The sequence below is a fragment of the Astatotilapia calliptera genome, chromosome 1 (genome assembly GCF_964374335.1).
Source record: "Astatotilapia calliptera chromosome 1, fAstCal68.1, whole genome shotgun sequence".
Lineage (NCBI taxonomy): Eukaryota > Metazoa > Chordata > Actinopteri > Cichliformes > Cichlidae > Astatotilapia > Astatotilapia calliptera.
Genome location: NC_137422.1, coordinates 21,832,232 through 21,854,042, shown reverse-complemented (window position 1 = coordinate 21,854,042; position 21,811 = coordinate 21,832,232).

Below are 21,811 nucleotides of genomic sequence, written 5' to 3'. Positions count from 1 at the left end.
AATAGTGCCACATTCTAAAGCCGAAGGTTGGTTTGGTTGTATTACACTAGAATGATCAGAATTGCAATTGTAGCACATATTACTACAGCCCAATTAATAAAGTGTCAGATGTACTGCAAAGTCTCAAAGACTGACTAGAGACAAAACTGACATATCACAGAAATTAAAAAGTGAATTTACAACAGGCCAGTATACCTGGCTCAAGTACATGTTTTGCCATATACATCTCTGTCAGCTCTCTGCAACATGCTGTAAAACAGCACTAAGAACCACCTGTGCTTTCAACTGGGCTAGATTTTTTGCACACGTGTAGTATACTCAACCAAGCTTCCCCCATTACTTCATGTGGTCACAATGTGAGCCATCTAAGTTATGGTATGCTGCCAGGGTGCAAGAAGACGAGACAGGGATTGATGGGAAGAATTGCATGCAAATCATTAACTTGGGTCACCCCCATGTGACAAAGAAAGCAACATACATAAAATGACTCATCTCTTTGAACTACAGTATATTTAGCCATGTTGGCCGTAAATAGGCCTAACATTTTGGTTCTTAACAAACTTTCATTGAATTTTAAGAGGCTATATTTGTCATACCCTGAGTTCAGGTGGAAGTTGGTGATATTTAAGAAGGAAATACAATTAATTAAAATAACACAAGCCAGTGCACAGGGTATATTGATTTTTGATAGACCTAGCAGAGGGCAGATTCATTTCACTGGCCTCTATATTGTGTGTTTAAAGGTATGGAAGGACACCCAGGCCATATAAGCGCTCCCTGACTTCTATAAATGGACCTACTTTTTTCATGAAATGAGGTCACCTCACTCAACGATATCATGTAACGAAACAGGATATATTTAGATGCTTGACATCATCCCAGCTTTGCTTTTGAAGCCAAACAAATGCATAGAATGCATATTTTATTCATACCGATTGGATAACAATTTATAGCCTATGAAGTGGGCAGAGTCTAATGCTGCAATAAATCTTTCAGATGCGTGTCCATCCAAGTCTTTCTGGAGCAGCTCAGCAGTTTATTTGCCAAACCAAATGTTTTTTCCCTTCATGAAGCAGGTTTGCAGGGATACGCCAGTCGTGTCAGTGCCATTTTATGTGGATTCCCCCACTCACATCAATCAATCACAGAGCTTTGCAATGTCCATTTGACTACTCAGCACAGGTGGTGGTGGTGTCAAATTAGTAGTCAGTATCTCCTAACCGACTGAACACACAGTATGGCCTACAAAGAAAGAGCCCACCTGGATCAGGTTGGCAGCAAACTGGTCAGTTTTTTTCCCCTGTTATTATCATTATCATTGATGTTTTTGTCACAGCAAGCAAAGTTATGATAAGTAGAAAATTTCACATTAGCTTATAACAATATATTTTGAAACAGTTTTAGTTGGCTGTACTATTCCATTTAATACAAATACTAAATCCGTGTGTATATGATTATGATAATCCAAACTCTACCTGGAAATGTTTTGGAAAGTCTTTGCGTTCAGCTTGAATTTAAATAAAGTTTAGAAGTTTATGCTTTGTGCACTAAACATCATGACGATTCAGGGTAATACCATGTTAATACCAAATTAAAATAACTGATTAAAAAAGATATTAATCAAAAGAAATTTAGATAGAAAAGGACAAACGACAAGAGGCACAGAAAGCAGAGTCTGATTCTGCTCAGTGATCATTTTTTGTAAGACTTTTATGTATCCAGAGGAAATCTGATTCTGTTTTGCTTATGCTCTGCTGGTTATTCACACAGTAATACTTTCAAACATGGGAGGTTTCCAAACAGTAGAACTTTATATAAAGCAGCTTCAGAGGAGTCGACTTCTTAACAATCACAGTACTTTTTTTTTTTTTTTTTTTTTAATTTCTGGGTATTATATGTGCAGTTTAACCTAAAGTAAAAAAATATTTAACCATTCAGTATTTTGTCTTGGATTTGTTGTTATTTAATATCAAAGCAGTATGCAAGTCGTGTCATAGTAGCCTCAGTTGCTGCAATGTTATTTTGGTTGTGAAAGTTACTATGAAAACAGTGGTTTCCTCACAGCTGCTCATTATAAGTTTAGATTTCTTCCACAAGAGGTCACTGTGATCCAGCAGTTCAGTCAGGCAGACCAAAATCCACTGTAATCCTCTTTAATTACATTATCAGAAGAGCTTTCTGTAACAGCTTTGATAACCAGTATTATCACCAAGTTTATAGTTTGTAGTTAAGTATGAGATTGAAAAAACAGTTTTTGATGCACAATATTGGAAAGCAGTGAAAGGGGTGATAAAAATATGAAAACAGGAGGGTTCAGTCTGATATTAACAAAGAAAAAAACAACAACAGCACAAATACCACAAAATAAGAAATGACCCTAATGTAGTCAGCTGCAATTACCTTGTGAAAACACGCCTTACACTTCATTGCTTGTTTTCCAATTATCTAAAGTTTATATTAGTGTGACTTTCTCAACTTTTGGTAAAATACCTGCCCAACCTTCATTGGCATTTTGTGCAGAATTTACATGAAATTAATTTCTCTGAGTTTATTGATAAGCCTGTCTAATAACATGCAAAACCGACAGTTTTGTTTAATCTAACCAATAAAATGCTTTTATCAGCCTTTTCATCTTAAATACACAAACAGGTCCTTCTGGGACATGATGAGGGAAATGAGGCAGGTGAGAAAAACGAGATAAATCTCAGAAGAGACTGTCATGTGGGTTAAGCAGAGTGTGCTGCTGTGTGTACTGTGTATATCAGCAATGTTGTCTGTGGTAAAAAGGTGCAAAGAATTTAAAGCACAAAACATTGTTATTCCCACCCACTATGAGTCCAAAAGAAAGAAGCCTCCTGCTGGGATTACCTGGTTGTTTCCAACAATTTGTTGTCTGAACATTCGTCGGTATGAGACGATTGTGGAAGTGAGAATGTATTAGAAACTCTGTGTAAAGTGCATAAATATATGAGTGATTTCACAGCGCCACAGTGTGTATTTTATTATATGCGCCCTTGTTGGTCTCACTTTGTTTCCCCGTACACACTCCTTTGGGCTTCTTACATTTTGTGCTACATAGTGCTTCCTGTAGCTTTGTTTTCACAGCATACATTGTGGAAACTGCTTGCATTAAAATTTATGTTTGTACCTTAAAATTTATTTTCTTTCCTTAGTAGTTTAGTGGAAAAAGGGACAAATTGCATCATAACAGCAAGATGCACCACTTTTCTTGTTAAGACTATGAAGGTTTCTAGTGTAAATTCAGTATGAACGTGCAATTACATAAAAACGCCTCTTCTGTGAGTTACAGGTGACCAATAACACTAATGCATCTTTTTGTCAGCGAGGCTGTGAATACATGAAGACAGCTCCACTTCCACATAAAAGGAAAAACAATATTTAAGTTACTGAATCATCTACTTTAAAAGATTATACAAATCAATAAAAAAAATAACCTTCCATACCAAATAGAAACTGTTGGCTACAGAGCAGGTAAATTCACTTTGGTTTAGATTTAAATATATATTTACTGGTCTGACAGCCCACCACTTCTCCACCAAGCTGATTCATATTTCAGCTTGGAGCCATGCCACCTACATGTGACCTTGATAATGATAATGTATACTGACTCAAACTGAGTCACTGCTGTGCAAGCAAAATGTCAGAGTTGGCTCACTAACCCACTTTCCCTGCTGTGTGAGATAAGGAGGCGTTGGAGCTTCTGAACTCCACTTGGACACTGCTTGGAAAAACTGCCTTTGGAGCAGGTGGCCAGGGGGCCAAAACAGAGCCACCAAAGGGTCAGGAAGACTTTTAAAAGCAGAAATTGCAGAGAACTTCAGTATTATTAAATAAAATGCACTACTATACCTTCATTTCCACAGAGGATGCCAGTGTTACTACACAGGGGGTCTTAGCTTCTCATTTCCACTGTGACGCATACGTTTTAATAGACCTGTAATGACAACTATTGAGTGTGTAAAAAATAGATATTGTTAAAATATGATTTATTCTTGTTGATCACCTGTTTTGTAAGTGAGCGGCTCATTGAATTTGAACATTGCCTTCATCGGTGTGGCTTGCTTGAGATCAAATTTGTCCGTTTGTGGCTCATGAGCTAAAATAAGTTTGACACTCCTGCTGTAGAGCCTGCAGCTATCCACGGGATGAGGTACTGCTTCATGCGTATTATTATTAACCACATACTGTATGCTGGTGTTTATGAATTTCATTTTTATTTTGATCAACTGAGCAGAAGTATGCTGTCAAAGCCACTGAGCTGATCATTAACTGGAACGGTTCAGAATGATTCAGCATTTACTGAATCACCTGAAGAGTCACTCCTTTCTAGTTTTAAACTGTTTCTAATAAAAAGAAGCTTAATTTTGCTCTATACGACTCTACTGTCCTATCAAACTATTAATAGGCTACTACCTAAGACATAAACTGTGATATTAAGCCATCCCAGGGAAGAAAAAGGCAAAGAAAATGTAGTAATTTTATTTCAATTAGCCTACTCACTCACCCATAGTTATAATCACTGCTGCTGTTATAGTAAGATCATTTATCTGGGGTTAACGCTGACCTCTAATTGAGTTGGAATCTGGGAAACGTCGCCATAGTGTTGCTGATACTAGCTAATATTATTCATCTCTTATTGCAGTCAGTGCTATGCTGCTCTCCACCTGATCTGCAAGCTCTGCCGATGAGCTCTCATTACTTTGAGTGAAGAAACTCTGTGCATCAGTACACACAGGCTAGCCAGGAGGAAGGTTATTATGTAAAAGAGACACATTAGGAGAATTATATGACAACTACAGGGACTGTATATAAAAGATGGATGTTGATTCCAGTTTGAGAAATGGAGGTCGGGGGATCCTCTGGTTCAAAAAAGTATAGAAGTAAATGTGAAACTGGGACCCCACTAAACAGCTGATGAATTTATAAACTCAACTGTTGGTTTCAAGTTATACCAAATTCAACATGATATTCAATTTGTAAATTATGTAAATTATTAATAATTACCCCAATATCTAATGAACACTCTAAACACCTAAATTTTATAAAAAGTCAATTATACATTTTAATTTAACCTCCTAAGACCCGAACTCTCTCATGGCATGCATTTTTAATTTCTCTTTGCTATTTGGGCTGATTGGGACCTGATGAATGTAAAAACAAAGAATTACCTGTTTTTTGGGGGGTGTTTTGTTCCTGATTTTCATTTCTGAGAAAAATGAGATCCACATCAGAGGACATTCTTTTTAAATTTCGATAGAACAGTGGCAGCATAATGTCCTCGTAAGTGGATCTCAAGCCCTTGTAGAGCAAAACTTTGTATTTTGGTCTAGACAACAATCACTTATTTCATATTAATTTCTTTCTAATTATCCTTTTTGCGTCCTTTTGTTCATTTGGCTCATCCACACTGCTCTCTCCTATCTCACCTCCACCTCATCTGAAGCCTCATCTTCTGAATTGAAGTCAGGATTTTAACATATAAAAACATCCATAAACATGGTTAATTATTACTGATAGTGTCGCACTTGTCCTCTGATAAACAGCTTGATTACATATTTGCTAATTGCTGAAGCCTGACAATGTTAGATCCACTGCAGTAAAAGTTTCATTTACATCTGGCTAACAGTAGCAAAAAAGCAGCTCTTGTTAACACAAAAGTTCACGGTATCCTCAATTATTTACTCAGTGTCATTGTCATTGGAAAATTAAACTATTGTGATTTATTTAATGACACATTTTTTTAATTACTTCTGATGTAGACTTTATTATTTCTCCATCCATTTTCTTCTGCTTGTCCAATTCAGGGTTGCAGGCTGGACCTATCCCAGCCACCTTGGGGAGAGAGGCTGGGTGCACCCTGGACAGGTTACCAGTCTGTTGTAGGACTAACAGAGAAAGACAGACAGCCATGCACATTCACATTAACACACTCACATGTTGTTATTATTCAGGCAGTTTAAAATAGTGTGTACAGCCTCTGTCATGGGGAACTACATAACAGCAGGGGTAAAGTTGCAAACAGCAGGGGTTGATTAGAGTCAAAAAAGAGGATAAAGCAGGGTGGGCTTCAGGGTGTCAGCTCCATCCCTCAAGCATTAGTTTCTTTATTATTACCCAGAGGGAGGAAAAAGCAACATATGACTACCTACCAGAGTCTATCTATGCATGCAGTGCTTTGTCAGTCAGATCCTTTTCTCACTTTTCGCATCCAGTTAAAAACAAACAAACAAACAAAAAAATCAAGCAACTAAAACTTATAAACTTAGGTCTTTCTAAAGCCAAGGAGGAAAAATGAAGAGGTTGGGTTGCTGATAGGATTGCTAATAGCGGTTGAGAAATGGCTCAGGTAATGTGCCTAATGTAAACATATACTAATTTCACAATGCCGTGAACTGAAATTAGATCAGAATATATGTTTTCCTTTTTGCACCTGTGTGGTAATTTTTACCACCTCCCATATTTTCATTTTTTTACAAGTATGAAACAAACAGTGGATTTGGACATTTCTGACACTCTTTCTGTGTTAAAACAAATAAAAGGTCTCTCAGGAAAAATCCGAAATGCTTGTTTTTGTCTCCGCTGGTTGCAAAAAAGTTTCGGTGTCTGACTGACAGCAGCTGGCAGGTTGCCAGAGTATTACACACTGAAAAATAAGAGACCAAAATAAACAACAAAGCAAACGAGTAAAAACAAACATGCAAAGTTAACTGTTGTTTGTGGCATTGAACAGAAAGGGGCCACAGCAGCATCTAACATGTGAGTGACATTCACACGCTGTTTAATGCGCTGCAGCTGAGCAGCAAATTAGCTGTCTGGCCTTGAAATGTTGAAGTCTAAAAATATTTTGTTGTTGTTTATTGCCATAAATGTGCGCTATGTAAAATAACAGCTTACCTCCTTCACATTTACAAGTAGCGGTAAAAACACACACACACACACCCACACACACACACACACACCCACACACACACACACACACACACACACACACACGCGCGCACGCACATCCTCATCTTCATTTTTTAATTTTTAATCTCCTCCTTGTCATGGTAGAGGCGGTCTGGGGGCCTTTTCTAGGGTTGAGCGGATCGATCCAAATGTGGATAGTATTGATACCAGCGCTGGTATTGGATACTAGTGGACTGGATCTAGAGTGATTGAACTGATATTTTGTTTATCTCATCCTCTAAGCTTACCCCCTCTAAGTTCAGTGCATTGTTCACATTCATCAGAAAGTAGACATGTCTGTGCAAACAAAACTCCTCTCATGCAGGACCACTTTGCTCCGCTCCCTCCTCGGTGCTGTGTTGTGTCTAGTTGACCTGTGATCGAGTGACTCAGCAGCACTGAGTAGTGACATGCTCCAATGAGTCAGAAAGTGTAGCATTGTGTAGAAGTACTCAATAGGTTTAAATGAAGTAACTGCAAACAGTGATGAGTGCTGGAAGGAAATTCTTTGCTGTGGCAAAATCATCGACTTGTATAAAGACATAAGAGAGCGTTGTCCCGGAACAAGCAGGAAATGAAATGAAGAGAGGAGGAAGTGAATCCCTCAGACAGACACACACCCTCAACACAGAGACGGAGGTCACAGTCCTTTCAGAGAGGCAATGAATATCCAGGAAGCTGACATAGTAGTGAAAGTAATGTTTAATAACTGATGTTGGTTCTTCAGCTTTAGTTCATTTGAATGTGTTATTGGTCATCATAGTTGTGGTCGTTGAATACGTTCAGATTTGGAAAACTGATGATGATTCATCTCATAAATCATCTCACACACTATCCCCTACATAAGCTGCCTTTGTAAGTTAAAAGTATTGGTATTGGCAATAGTGGCTCTATATTTTGTTGCTATTGGATTGATACCAAAAACGGCAGTATCACACACTGCTAGCCTTTTCCTTTCTCTCTCTCCTCTCAGGTGGAGTTGTGGGCTGGCTCTTCTCTCTGGGCACACCTGATGGGGGAAGCTCTGTTTTTTCCAGGCTTCAGTCGTCACACTTGTTTCTCATCTCTTCACCAATGAGCAGTACTTAAAGACCGGCTTGTGCCTCCACTTGCTGCCAGATTGGCGTTGCCTCAGCGGGGTGACGCCTCCTGTGAAAGGATAGCTGGAATTTCCTCTTTGCCATTTTTGTGTTGCTGTGGACTTTCCTGAACTCAACTCTTGCCACTCAGACCTTTCCCCACAAACCTGCCACAAAAGGAATTCTCACAGTCCGCTTACCTGCAAACTCTCCCCCGACTCCTCTGCCTTTCAGTGATCCCTCCACAGTGTGTTGATAAAGGTAATCAAGTAAACTTTCAGCTCCACTTTTCTTCAGAAATAAGGAATCATTCTGGTGCACTCACCTTTGGCTGAATCTTACTCTTGTTTCAGTGTTTTTAGTGCATCCCCACTGTTTTCCTGTAACCAAGACACTTACCTGCACAATTATCTGCAGCCTTTCCCAACGTTTTTAACTTCCAAGTTCCAGTAAATAAACCTTTTAAAGCTGGTACAGTCAACGTATTAAATGCACAAAAATAACAACAAAGGAAAAGAAAACTAAGGAAAAATTACTGAGGCTTTGCTTAAAATGAAAAACAATGTTCTAGCATTCATTGCCCAAAAAGAGAAAATGCATATTTTAGTAAGTTAGTATATTTAATGTTTGAAAATAATTTGGGGTGTGATTTTGTATTTCCACATTGAATATGAATTTTGCCTGTAAAAATTCTGTTCAAATTTGCACTCAGACACAATGAGTCAGACACTTACTATGTGTAATACAGCTGATTCCATTTTTTTTTTTTTACATGTTTATCGTTGGATAATTCACACACCAACTATCATGTTGAATTATTTGATTTGTGAGTTCCAATTTTAGCAGTGTTGTCTGACAATGTTTGGTGGGCACGCTCTTCTGTTTGCTCTTCTGTTTACTCTTCTAAACCGAACAAAGCTGAAAACAGATGCACGCTCGTGTGTGATTCAATTGAACGTTTATGAATTTTAAAGTGCACACATTTGATACTCTGAGCGCATTTCCTCTTTAAATAAACAGAGTTTTCCCACAAACGGCGTGTGGAGCACACCTCACTTGTAAATATTTGAGTCAGTGCTTCAGAAAAATTACCCAAATTTGGTATGAACAAAATTTCCCTGTTTGATGTCTTGGGAGGGGGGCAGGGGGGTGAAGTTGCAGAATGAGAACCTGACAGATCTTTTTCAATGGGAGAGGAAAATTCTTCTTTCCAGCCAATGAATATTTAATGCAGAGAAAGGTTTCTTAATAAAATACTGTGCAGGCCAGTCAAAGACATGTTGGGCCAAGAGTGTCTTGGGGGAGCTTCTGTTGCTGTGAAAGGAAAATATCAGCCTGTGAATACTAAAAGGGACAATAACAAAGCAGGGAAAGACAGGGAGAAAAAAGAGTGAGGGGAGACTCTTGTGCATTTTTATGTGTAAAGCCTGAAGTCTAATCAGTTCTGAAAGAGGATAAATTTGCTTATTTTAAGTAAATATTAATTTCTGATGACTCATAATGTATAGCTCAAAAGGTTCTCATTCAGCTGTCGTGTAATACAATACGTGATGAAAAACAAGTATGGCTAGCAGCTTGGGCTGAGCTACAGTTTTAAAGATATGTGAACGGACACTGAAACACACTAAGGGCACTTTACTGGAGATAAATAACAGTCTTAGAGTTCAGCAAAGGTTTGGGAGGCCGAAGTCACACGATCGCTGTGGATATGACACAATGCCACACTACAGATTGGAAAAACAAAACCAACCAACAAACAAAACCAAAATAAAACCCTGGCACTACCCACTGCAACTCAAGATGTAAAAATCATAGTGGTTGTAAAAACCTGAAGACAATTAATATGACTTGTTTTGATTCTGTGTATAAATGTATAATACCCAGTCTTCTGAAAAGCCAAGCACAGTCTTACTGCTTCTATAGGAATTAAGACGGTAAATAGTAGCCAGGTGCTGATAATCAAATGCATTTGATTAATTACTTATCAGAAACAGAAGTTCAGGTAGCTTGCTGGTCTGGAGCTTTCAGATATGTGTAAACAGAATGCCACAATCTTCCCAGGAGTGGATGTATCGGCACACCCAATTCACCCAATGTCAGACCACGAATTGCTTGAGAAACTGTAACCCCCCCCCAAAAAAACCACAACCCAAAAACCAAAAAACAACCCAAGAGCTACATTCCAGACTATGCAGGGCTCAGCACTAGAAAAGGACAGATTATTGTTTGGAAGAATTTCCTGGAGAGACCTTTTCTCTAAAAAAGAAAATTGCTGCACATCTTAGGTTTGCAAAGCTGTATTCGAACAAACCACAAGAGTTCAGGAGCAATGTCTTTTTGACAGAGGAGATGAATGCCTCGTTCGTTGGTGAAAACGAAACACAGCATATGAACACAAACAACTCACAATAACAGTCAACCATGGAGGTCGAGGGGTGATGATTTGGGCTTGTTTTGCAGCCACATCACTTGAGCAGTTTGCAGTTATTGCGTCAACCAACTCCTCTGTACACCAAAATATTCTAGAGTCACTGTGAGACATCTATCCAATAACTAAAGCTTTGCCCAAACTGAGTCATGCAACAGAACATTGATCCCAAGCACAGCAGCTATAGAACCTAGGTGGTGCAATAGCCCAGTCAAAGTCCAGATCTCAACCTCAGGAATATGATTTAGTGGGAACTTTAAGAGAGCTGTACATAAAGGTGTGCCTGCAAACTTCAATGAGTTGATACAGAAACTGAATACTCCAAGTTGTGGCTCCTAAAGGTGGCTCCACAAGCTACTCTATCATGGGATGTACTTTGCTTTTCACAGGACTGCATAGAATCCTGTAATAACTTATTTTATTTACTCCAACCCGACTATGTGATTAAAAAAACTAAATGAAGGAAAATCTGATTATCACAGTCACTGGCTTTTCAGCTTTAATGCGTGACTGGTACAGAGAAGCTATGCATGAAAAGCAGATTGCTTAGGAAGTTGAGTGCTTTGTTGTGCAGTGGGTGCCCTAAGTGCTCAGCGGAAGCTGACTGAATAATTTTTATGCTCCATGTTAAAACTGCCTTTAAGCTGTCACAGACAGACAGCAGGTCAAATCAGGGGTAAAAAGGTCATAGACTGCCTGATGTCTGCTGTGCTTTGGCATTATTTATGATAATTTATTTATATTTATAATGTAGCAATGCATGCCTGCGGACTTGTTTTCATACCGTGACTTTCCAGAGTGTGTTGAGGGGTAAATAAACAGGTTCCAATAGACCTGATGATTAGCCTTAAATTGAGATATGTTGAGCGTTAATTAAAGGAGATGCATTTTCCTAATTGAACATACAGAGATGTATTTTCACATGTGACATATAATCAGAGACACCAAACATACACACTATGTCTTGAATTGTGTTACATTAATTTATTTCAGAGTGCTAATGGCATTTGAAGTTCAAGGTTAATGGTGAAACGTGAATGGCTATTCTATCATGTAAGCTTCATTTAATGGCGTGACACTAATGGCTTTCACCTCTCAACAACTTACCAAAGACAAATAAAGAAAGCATTCTTTCCGTGTGCTTTTTTAAAAAGCTTTATCAAAGTTGCCAAGTACAAAACAAAGTTAAACCGTTTCACAAAGTAACAAGAGGGCAAAATAGGAGAGAAAGCATAAAAACACAATAAAACAATTAATTTGCTGAGTTTGATTAAAGAATTTGAGACAACAATAGGAGGGGAGGGAGCGTGCAATCAAGAATCAAGGATAAAAAAAAAAAAGTAAAACCCCTTAAAATGACAAGATTAAAACTGGTGGTCAAATCCACCTTTAAACTTAGGTGTAGAAGAAAGGCTGTAATTGTCTCTTCTTTGGGTTTGTTTAGTTCTGCTTTAGTCAGAGCAAAGCGAGCTAGCACACACAAGATGAGATGCATGGATATATAACCTTTTAAAGGTCTGTGAAGGGCAGACGAGAGCATGTTTAACCACGGATTTCTGTAAAGCAGAGCATTTTTTCTTTTGCTTTGGCATTTGAAGAAAAATCTGAATCATTTTTGAAGCTGTAAACTATGCACTACATTTAGTGCATACATCTGTTTTTCATCTCCAAACAACTTGTTTCATCCTTGTTTAGCTGACAAATAACAAAGTGAAGCATAGTTTATGGGCTTTCCTTTGAAAAAACAATACATTATGACTGCCAAGTTCACTCAGCAACCTCATAAAAACACCACCATGCAAAAGTCTTTTTTTTTTTTTTTTTACCTTATTATGTAAATGTAGGAGATATTTGCTCAGGCATTGTTTATACTACAACAAACCATAGTGGATGAGTGTTGAGAAATGATATTATTACAGATCCTGTCTCGAGTGTATTTGTTTTAAAAAATGAAGGTGTGCATATTTTTTTGTATTAGAAAATACTGAGCTCTTTGAAAAACAAATGCCAGAGAGAAAATTGCACGATTGATTTATAATGTTTTCTAAGTAACTATATGAAAGGTAGCTGGCATTTTCTGAAAACATTTATAATTTTGTGCTGTATTCAAAGGCCCTTGCAATGCTGAATCTTCAGCTCTTCACTTATTAAAAGGTCAAAAATGTATATTCCCTATTTAGTTTTTCTTAGATATTCTTTTTTTTTCCTCGATTCTTCTATTCATGCCAGATTGGACTCTCCATTTGGACAAATAAATGAGAAAAATACAAGTGTCGCTAACTATAAAGTGTCACAAAAAGAAAGCAAAACTACAATATTACAACATATAATTATTTCACATATAGTATGTCACAGTTATCAGTAAGGATGTGCACTAATTCTTTAATCAACTAAATGTGAAAAAAAAATTAGACTAACAGCTTACTCTAGAACTAAGAAACACTCAGATATTAAGTCAAATTTGAGAACCATTTAAAGAAAAAAATGTGAAAAACTGATGACAACGAGTTTTAAACCAGTAATTACGTTCATTGATGATATGTTCATGCCGCTTAACTGTGCAGCACTTGGCATCGTGCATTATCAACATTACACGTCATACTCCAGACAGTGAAGAAGAGAAAACCGATGTTAAATATTTAATTAAATTAAATTTAATTCAATTCAATTTTTTTATAGAGCACCAAATCACAACAACAGTCACATCAAGGCGTTTTACATTGTAAGGTAGACCCTACAATAATACATATAGAGAAAAACCCAACAATCATATGACCCCCTATGAGCAAGCACTTTGGCGACAGTGGGAAGGAAACCGTGACCGGCAGATGATATCTTGATTTTTGTAACTTGCCACATTGCGCCATGACTGTCACAATTGACGATTGTGCCGGGTTTTACTGCCATTTGATATGATATTGATAACGATAATCTTGCAGAGAAGCTCAGAGACAAACTTGTACACAGAGAGAGATGTTGCAACTGTTTTGAAAACTTAGGTTTATGGAAAGAACTTTGCAAACCAACACTCAGCAAAGTCTTTCCTTCTGGTTTTGACTTCTTCTCCTCCTTATCAGGGTGTATGACGCAAATTGTCCGAGTGGCGAGACCTATTGTTTCAGGGAATGCTGCAGCGGATTCTTGCACCTTAATGGGGTGTACATATGACTGCATCTATGTGATAATGGCACGACAGTGAGCGAAGCAACCACTGTGGAGGGTATATTGGCACCTTAAGCACAGAAGCTCAGACTTCCCTCTCTTCACCTCTGCCTTTCCCAGACCAGCCGATAGATGTAATCTCTCCAGTGTGTCCCAGGTCTACGCCAGGGCCTCCTCCTGGACATGCCTGACCAGAACACCTTACCTAAGTGACGACAGCATTAGCCATCTTCTTTTGATGTGAAGAAGTAGCGACTCTACTCTGAAACCCTCCTAAATGATTACACTCCTCAACCTATCGCTAAGGTAGAGCTCATCCACCTTTCGGATAAAGCTATTTTCCACTGCTTGTATCAACAATCTCAATCTAATAGAGTTAACAAAAAGATGAAGCCAAAATGAACAGGTTTTCTCAACAACAACCAGTATTGGGCATAAATTAAAATTTTAACAATTACATAAACGTCTGGTAAGTCCGGTACCGACCAGTGACAACAGCAACTATTAGTCAGCTAGTCACACACATCCCTAGTTATCAGTACTACCATATCATGACACCACAGTTTTGAAGGGTTATGTTTGTGTTTATATTTACACATACTATAAATTATAAATTTATATTGGAATGCTTTTTGAATTCCTTGTAGTGGATCTGCCCAGAATTCTGATTAGATGCTTGAATCACCTCAGTTGGTTCCCTTCGGCATGAAAGAGCAGTGGCTCAACTCCGAGCTCCCTCCAGATGTCCACAGCTGAGCCCAACCACCCCACGAAGGACAGCTTGTATCCTCAATCTCATTTGTTTGTTTTTCACCCAGAGTTTGTGACCATAGGTAAGGGTTGGAACGTAGACCAACTGGTAAATTGAAAGCTTCTTCTTCCAGTTCTGTGCTCTCGTCATGACAGTGACACGCCACACCAATCTGCAGGTCAGTGCTTATCCACGAGAGACTGAAGTGTTTCTCTAAACTGGCAAAAGTGAAGCTGAAATAAGAGTGATCAGGGGTTATTTGATGCTGTTTTTTGAGAGCCTTGCAGAAGAAGAGGCTGGATTTGCTGTACTGCTCTAAAAGGTAGTGATTCCCAACCAGCAGACGTGAGCAGTTGACAGAGATGAGTGCTGCGGCTGAAAGAAATTGCAGACCTGTCAACTAGAATAAACCACAGAGCTTGCTGGCAAACTGTCCCTAACAGTACAAGTAAAGAAGCTGCTCTGTGCATGACAATTACATCATTGGATGGAAATGCAAAATGTCCCTTCTTTTCTGTATGATGCAAAACAATGATTCAGTAATGTGTTTTCTGTGTCTCTTTTCTCCAAAAAATCAAGACTTACACTGTAAGAAATTTTCCTGTTTGTTCACAGGCAAGTGGTGGTGATAGATTTGCCAGGTTTAAACTTCTTTTACAGTCTCAGATTTTCATAACAACACTGTCTATAAAAATGTCACAGTGTTTTTGTTATTCCTAATATACTCCTTTCCCTACTGCTTGGTAAGCTCTTATTCTGTTATTTTAGTGCACTTTGCTCTTTATTCCTGTAAGTTGTTCTAGAATACTTTTGATCGACACTGTTTTGCCAAAAGTATTCACTCACCCACCCAAATCAATGAATTCAGGTGTTCCAGTGACTTCCATGGCCACAGGTGTATGAAATCAGTCACATAGTCATGCAGACTGCTTCTACAGACATTTGAGGAAGAATGGGTCACTCTCAGGAGCTCACTGAATGTCAGCATGATATCATGATAGGATGCCACTAATGCAACAAGCCCATTAGAGAAATTTCCTTGCTGCTAAATATTCCACACTCAGTTGTTAGTGGTTTTATAACAAAGTGGAACCAATTGGGAACAACAGCAACTCAGCCATGAAGTGGTAGGTCACAAAAAATCAGAGTCAAGGGATGCTGAGTAACATAGTGTGCAGAGGTCACCAACGTTCTGCTGAGTCAATTGCTACAGATCTCTAAACTTCATGTGGCCTTCAGATTAACTCAGGAACAATGCATACAGAGCTTCATGGAGTGAGTTTTCATTGCTGAGCAGCTACATCCAAGCTCTACATCACGAAGCACAATACAAAGTGCCAGATACAGTGGTGTAAAGCATCCGCCACTTTACTCTAGAGTAGTGGAGACATAATAGTGGTTGCCAGGAGAACAATACTTGTCTGACTGCAAATTGACACTTGTAAAGTTTGGCGGAGGGGATTATGGTGTAGGGTTGTTTTTCAGGAGTTGGGCTCAGCCTCGTAGTTCCAGTAAAATAAATTCTTAATGTTCAGCCCCAACTTTGTGGGAACAATTTGGGTATGGCTATTTCCTGTTCCAACATGACTACACATCACTACACAAAGCAAGGTCAATAAGAACATGGGTGAGTGAGTTTGGTGTAAAAACTTGACTGACCTGCACAGAGTCCTGACCTCAACCCAACAGAACATGTTGAGTTAGAGCGAAGATTGTGTGCCAGGCCTTCTCATCCAACCTTAGTATCTGACCTCACAAATACACTTCTGGATGAATGGTCAGAAATTTCCCGTAAGCATATGCCTAAAGCTTGTGGAAAGAAGAGCTGAAGCTGTTATAGCTACAAAGGGTGGATCAAAACCCTATGGATTAAGAATGGGACCACTCAAGTCAATGACATCAAGAAACACAATTTATTAATGTTCAATTTATTAATGTCCACTCATGTCACATATGTAACGCCAACCTTAAAATCAATACTGTGGACATTTTGCATGCAGAATGTGCTGCACAAAGGGTTGGAAAGCATTCGCACAAGAAATCAAGGTTGGGCATACAGAGGTTGGAATTTACCATCCTGATGATGCTTCCAGGATTGGACTTGGCAAAATAGCAAGAATAGTCATAAGGATGTTTCACAATCCTACATGCTCTGGTTCTGCTCTGCTGGCACGTAAGTCCTGCAGAATGGGGAGCATAGAGCCAATGGTACGTGCAGCTGAGCTGTCTGAGCTGGTTAAGCCATTGCATCTTCTTTTCCCGCTAGGATGTGTGTGTGTGTGTGCGTGTGTGTGTGTACTAAGTCAGCCTCTTTGATGTGGTCTCTCAGGTATACCTGAAGTTCGTTACCTTCTCCACCAATGTCCTGTTCCTTCTCTGGGGTGTGTACCTTCCCTGCTGCTTCTTGTAAAGTCACAACTATATCTTTGTTTGTTGTTGCCTTTTCCCCCTCCCCTGATGATCAGTGAGAAGTTAAGATCTGTCACACTTTCTGTCTTTTGAAAACATGCACTATCACAGCAGCTTGAGATGAAATGTGGGGTTTAGTAGGGATTCTGGGGAAGAAGGTGGCATGTGTTGTATATTGTGCATATAGTGCATATGTATAGGTTATTTTCTTCATATTGAATTTGTCTGTTTGAGGAAAAATATTATACATGTGACATTAACATATTGTTGGTATGTAAAGGAAAAATAGTTTATCACTTTATCTAAGCTGAGAGGAAAATAATGTGTTAATGTGTTTAATAATTTTTATGGCCTTTAAGACCTAAACCAACATTTCAAATAATGCTGAAAGGATGGTTTATATTTTGGCTTTCTATTTATTTTCTATTACTCTAACTCCAACAAGGTTTGGACAGCGAAATATAAAAGAGAAAAAAGTGTAATGATTTGCAAACTTCATAAATCCAGATTTTATTCACAATGGAACAAAAAGGTTTAATTTTAAGAAAGACAATTAGGTCATTTGAATGTGATGGGAGCAAAACATTTTTTTAAAATCGAGATGTGTTGCTGTCCATAAACATCTGGGAACTGAGGAGCCCAGATGTTGCTGAATGCTGTCCCATTCTTGTCTGATAAAGGATTTTTGCTGTCCTGGATCTTTTTTGTTTCATTTTTTGTTTCATGCTAAGTGATGTAAATTGGTTAAAGGTCTGGATTGCAGTCAGGTGAGCCTCTGCCCAGCTTTAATTCTAAGAAACTCTGCTTCTCTGAGATGCTCTTTTTATACTCAGTCATGTTACTGATCTTCTACAAATTAACCTAATAAGTTGACAAATGTTCCTCCAGCTAAACTTTTTTAATATTTGCTGCTACCATCAATTCCAAAATAACTTCTTTTCTGTGCATTTTCTCTTTTTAAAAACTGATATGCTTTCTATGTTGTATTGTGAATAAAATATGGGTTCATTAAACACAGAGGGATTTGTGAACAAGGAAAACACTGAACCTCTTACTGTACGAAAATACCATCAAATTTTATTTAAATGACAGCAACATCAGTGACTAAGTGTTCATTTGTCTTCTGTTACAGTGATGTTTGTTCATGAAGGGGTGCTGTTGGTTGAAACGTAATCATTATTCAATACTTTGGGGGTTAATGAGTCTCTAAATCCTGTCTTTCAGCTACAACAATTACCAACTGACACCAACTCTCTTAAGAGAAATACTTTACTAAAGGAAGAAAATCATGTCATTGTCTTGTTAAACCTTTGAGCTGAAGAAACTAATGAACTGGTTTATTCATTTTGATGTAGGGCTGAAATGTGAAGTATACTTCTATAGTTAAGAATAGAATCTAACAGTTGGACGAAGGTTAAGCTTGCTGTAGCCGTAACAGACATTCATAATGCCTGTTCCTCAGCAGAGAAATGTCAGACTATTGTGTATAAAACTCAAACACATACCTGTGCAGATTGAAAGTATAGAATTTCTTTCTTTTCTCTCTCTCTAAAAGCTGTACAGTAGATAATGGATGTTAAACCACCGTTATGAGACTGTGACATTTGTTTTCCCATTTTATATAAAAAATAATATCATTTACAGTTGTTGCTCACTGGTATTCACAAAACATACAGGACTTCACTGTACCTGGAGAGACCTAGTTGAATCACTTAAATTAGATTATTATTCCCAATAAAAGCGATATCAGCACCTGGTTTGGGGTAAAGTTTGCATCTCTGAGTTGATTTCTTTTTAAAAAAAATGATAACATTCGCTTGACATCAATTAGAATTTATGACTCTTTTCGTTGCTGTTTTATTATTAATATTGTTTATCTTTAGATATACCAAGCCATCAGTTAGTCTGGATGCAAGCAGTTTATCCTTTTTGGCTTTATGTGATGGCTGTATCAAATACACCATTAGTGAATGGGAGTTACTGATCACTTTCTTCGTGTTTAATAAATGTAGTACCTGAGCTCAGCATATTGCGTTACTTCCTTTCGATATCTACATTGCATTCAAGTGGTCCCTGCTCTCTTGAAAGGAAACTTGAAATACTGGATGCATTCAGAGGCCTAGACCCAGTATATGCCAAGTGAAAATAACATTTCAACCTTCTGGCACTAATGTAGTCATGCCTTGACCCACTGAGTTCCTTGCTGAGACTCAATTTGTCATAGCCTATGGTTTGACACCTACGCTTTGACTATAAAATGCAATTTAACATGCACACTTTTACAGTTTATTAATCTTTAAAGAGTGTAAGTGAATCATTTTCTTTGAAAAACCTTGGAAAACCTTGGCTTTTGAGATTAGGTTCCCTGCCGCTCTAAACGAATTTTAAGTTTTAGAAACCTGCATCCACTAAGTGACTGTAGCCTCTCACTTCTACACACTTCTGTCTGCAAATACCTTTGTTCTCACAGGTACTGAGCTTAGGCCACAACGTTTCAAAGGCCTGAAGTCAACAAAGATAGGATTAGGGGTTTTCTTCAAAGGTGATGTTTGCAGAGGTGATTTTCTTGAGAAACAGAAAATAACACTAACAGTATGCACAGTCCTTGCATATCATGCTGTGCAGACATATTTACTTCAGCACATATTCAGTGACGCATATACATGCACGTAATCTACAATGGCATATCTTACATGCAGACCAGTGCTTACAGCTCTCAAAATGGACAGCAAGCATGATAGGTGTTGCTGACACCATTTTCACAATCTTACCTTGTGAAAATCATTATTTCTACCTCAGAGCAGAGAAATAATGCATAGCAACGACATATATTGATCTCAAGGTAAGGGATGCAGTTGCACTACAAAAGACTAAAAGGTGCAGGAGAGCACTGCAGTTCTTTAAACTGACTCCAGTGTCCAACATAATGGAAATCTTATTTAACTTCTTGTGCATGATGATATGCTCACAATAAATACAGCCTCGAGTAGCACAGTTTTAATCACTACAGAGTTTAATTGGCCAGTAATTATTAATTATTTTAATAAATATATTTAGACATCACAGTCACTGAAGTTTGACTTTGGTATAGCTTCAACATGACAGGACTTAGTGTGGCCTATCCCACTTGACTTGTCCATCACAGGGTCAGGGAAACACTTATAGAGCATAATTCTTTCAGTGTACCAGTGCAGTCTGTATGTGCTGAGGTAATCAGGAAGTAACTTAAGAAAGCATAAAATCTATTTGAGCTATATATTTAAGATTTATTGTATTTTTTTTTTTTCGTTTTACCTTTTCTGATGCAACAGTGTGCTTCAGCTTGATAATCACTGGGCGCTGCACATCCTGCTGAAAGATGTGATAGAGATGACTTGATTATGACATCACGACAGCACATAAATTTCTTCCACTGCTTAGATGCTCATTTCAGCAGAATTACTGCAGAAACCCTCACGCATGTTATACTTTCTGTACAGCAAAGAGTAGCTCCCTGTGTCATAACAGTGTCATTGCACATAAACATGTACACTTTAGGCCAGGGGTGGGCAACTCCAGGCCTCGAGGGCTGGTGTCCCGGCAGGTTTTAGACGTGTCCTTGAACCAACACAGCTAATTTAAATGGCTAAATTAGCTCCTCAACATGTCCTGAAGTTCTCCAGAGGCCTGGTAACGAACTAATCATGTGATTCAGGTGTGTTGACCCAAGGTGAGATCTAAAACCTGCAGGACACTGGCCCTCGAGGCCTGGAATTACCCACCCCTGCCTTAGGGCTTTGAAATCCCCAAAGGAGTATAATAAAGCAGTACAGATATACTGCTGTAGCATACAATCAGTATGTTATTACTAGTGGTTATGCCGTCGAGCTATAGCAGGTTGCTGCCTCTGCATTAAGCTTTGCTGTTGTTGCAGTGGAGCGACATGGATGCAGCTGTCACTGTAGATGTACCCCCACTAGGATTTAGGTGGCGATGAGGGTTTTTACCATTTTCAGTTCTTGTACTGCAGACCTGAAGAGACAAAGTGGAAATACTGGTTTTGCTGGTTGTCACAAAGAAGTATACAAACAATGGTTACAACAGTATTTGCCACAGTAATAATGTGTTGCATAGAACCGTTAAGCTACAACTAAACACTGATGTTTTTGCTATGCTATATTTGCATGTTATTTTTATATCAAGTGCAAAAGTACCTGAAAAAGAGAAGACAGCTTTGACAGTTATATGCAGCAACTTTTTTGTTTGGCATTCCATTCCAGTCATTTCAAAAAAGAAAACATAAAAACAGAGATCGGAAGAAATATTGTGATTCACAGCTACTGTAACCACAGTCAGTAGGCAGAACAGTATTGGATAAACATGCTTGACACTATCTAACCCAGAGTTATGAATATTTCTTTAGATTCATTCATGCAAATTACTGTATAAGATCTAGTGACATTCTTTTATCATTCATTTGTATATCTGCCACAAACTTGATAGAAAGGGAATGTTTACCAGTATGACATTAATTGTGCAATATGTCATGATTATATTTATGATCCAGGATTCCCAGAGGGTTATTTAGATGTTCAGTGTACTAAGACTAGGATGGGCTGACATTTATGAATCCTGTTTTCATCTTAGTCTATCCTGCATGCACTAGTGCATATTACACCTTTAAAATCTGCCGCTTTTTATTATGCTTACCAGTGTTGGTCAAGTTACTTGAAAAGAGTAATCAGTAACTAATTACTGATTACTTCCCCCAAAAAGTAATCCCGTTACTTTACTGATTACTTATTTTCAAAACTAATTAATTAGTTAGTTACTTTTTAAAAACACGATTTACAACCTGAATAGGTGATAAAGTGATATATCTTTCAGCCCAATTCTACTTTTTCTGCATAATCCATCATACAAAATGTAATCAAATGAAAAAGTCTCTTTTTAAAACTTGTTTTATTAGTTTTAATCTTTTAACTTTATGTGTGAAGCAAAAATTTTATTATATGCAACATTCTCTGACTGGAA